This window comes from Aplysia californica, unplaced genomic scaffold, assembly GCF_000002075.1.
Source record: "Aplysia californica isolate F4 #8 unplaced genomic scaffold, AplCal3.0 scaffold00101, whole genome shotgun sequence".
Classification (NCBI taxonomy): Eukaryota; Metazoa; Mollusca; class Gastropoda; order Aplysiida; family Aplysiidae; genus Aplysia; species Aplysia californica.
Window position 1 is genome coordinate 345,516 of NW_004797371.1, and position 2,663 is coordinate 348,178.

Sequence of the window (2,663 nt, forward strand, 5' to 3'; positions counted from 1 at the left end):
CCCCCCCTCCCTCCAAAAAAAACCCTAAACAAAAAAATAAACGAACAAACAAAGACAAATTGTGACTACCGAACTGTCATGAGAAAATATCTGATCTTATTATTCTATAACACACACACAGACGCACGCATACAAACACACACACACACACACACACACACATACACACACATACACACATACACACAATCACATACACACATACGCATACACACAAAAACACACAAACACATACAAATACGTACATTATACACATTCACAGTGATCCAACACACTCCCTGTGTAACACACACACACACACACAGACACACACACACACACACACACACGCACACACACACATACACACACACAAACACACACACACATACACACACACACACACACACACACACACACAATCACCTTTAAAGTCACCAGAGCACCTTTTAGTCTTACTTTAATACCGGACTATACTATTGTGGTTTTCATTTCAGAAAGCGAATAACACTGTTAATAACCATTGCTTCAATCAATCAGTACAATCAGAACGCTGTGAACAGAAGAGAGAGAGAGAGAGAGAGAGAGAGAGAGAGAGAGAGAGAGAGAGAGAGAGAGAGAGAGAGAGAGAGGGGGGGGAGGGGCAGGCACACATTACAAATAGATAAAACAATGATTAAAAAACCGCTGAGTAACGAAACTGGGACAACCACCCTCTCCGTTCCCATTCTCTTTTCCTTCGCCAATCATCCCCGCGACGTGTAACACACATGGTACATCTCAAAGGTATGCAATTAAGCAGAAACACATTATTTCAAAGCAATCTATCTGTTTACCTTAAAAAGTCTAACAATACCTACCACATTAACTCTTAACTTTAGAACGCGGGAGTAGAAAAAAAAAAAGAAAAAAGATATGTCGCTCACCAATAGGGGCCACTATAGAAATGGCAGTAAAGGCATATTTCAGTTTCCCATTTAGAACTAAGTGACTTGACGTACAACGCACTTCGGGGATCTCCACTCTTAGTGGGACCAGCATGGTAGTAGTCGTGATTTCATGTGCGAAAGAAAACGTTACACTACTTTAAGAATGGGGCTTGAATTAGCACTTAACCGTTATAGCCGAAGCAGTAAAGAACAAAGGAGTCCGTAACCATCACCCATTTTTGTTTTTCAAGGACAGGCTAAGAGTTTGTAATGCTGAATGTTGCCAATAGAGGGACAGAGCTTGTTGTTTAAAGTTCGCTGGACCAAAGACAATAATAACACGCCATGTTTCCAAAACTCTGTGAAATCCTTCGTAAGTGCAAAACACCTGATTCAAAACGTTAAATCGTTCAAACTCTTTGTAAAGGTGTGGGTTGTATACATCAAGGTTGGCTGTCAGCAGATATATTAATACTCATTCGTCTGTTACCAAACAACAACAAAAGCAACAACAACAAAAAACTAGTAGCGTACAATTCCCATGTTTGTTGTCAATGGCCTACATCTGTGAATAGTTGTACGATAGAATTGCTAACTCTTTTGTTCAACTCCAGGGACAGTTTATCTCTGCAACATTTTTACAAGTGGCATAATTTATCTCTTTAGTTATAGCTACACTTTTTCCGAAATGTATAACGGTTGCGCACTCGAACTAAAAAGATTAAACTCAAATTGCAAGAACAGTGTAATGTACTTTGGTCCCTTCTGGTTACTCTAAAAATAGGCCCAGGCACTAATTCAGAAAATCTGAAAACTCCGCCGCTTACAAGGAACTCGGACGTTTCTTTTTCTCCATGTTTTTTTGTGTGTTTTTTTTGGTGAAATGATTCTAATCAGGTAAGGTGATGTGTAGAAGAAAAGAAAGACACAACGACACAAGAATAAAAGTTAACGAACCATTCATCCCAACCATTTTTTCTCTTGTTGTTCTTTCATCCCCCTCCGTTCGCCTGACGTATTGATCTTTGCTGTGGCCCACGAGGAGTAGGCTTATAACAATACCAAAGCTTCATAACATATCACTTATCAACATTATTTGGCCGTAAATCTACGAGTTCAAGTAATAAATGTCGGTGTTGTTTGATGTGGCCTCACATGAGAACAATGGCAAGGATAACATTATCCAACTCGGACAGCATCCCCCCCCCCCCACCTTCCACACACACACAAATACCCCTACTAATCCAAAATGAGCAGTTAACGTTCACATTTCTTTGTTTTGTACATCACCGGAGGTTGATACAATGATACTGTTTTTCTCTCTTCGTTTACGGGGCGATTTCATCTCTAGTAGGTGTAGATACCTCTCACCCACGATCATTGAGTTCTCCTATTTATTGACGCTTTCAACAAAGTGGTCTGCGAGCTTTCTGTTGTTATCAGAGGTTGTCCTGTTTGATGTGGGCTGGGTTTGTTGTGCTAATGCATCATGCCAGCATCGGAGTTTACATTTGTCTCTGGTCGGTGAGGCACAAAATATTAAATTGTATCTCATTTTCTTTTTCTTTCCATCACGTTGTGTAATAGAGTGTGCAATTGCGTTAGTGCATGTGCATGTGCGCATGTGTTTTCATGTGTGTCTGTGCTGGTATATTTGGGTACGAGAGAGAAAGTATGTACAGGCATAAATAGACTGAAAGACAGACAGACCCTGAAAGAGAGAAAGAGACTGAGAGAGAGAGAGAGAGAGAGAGA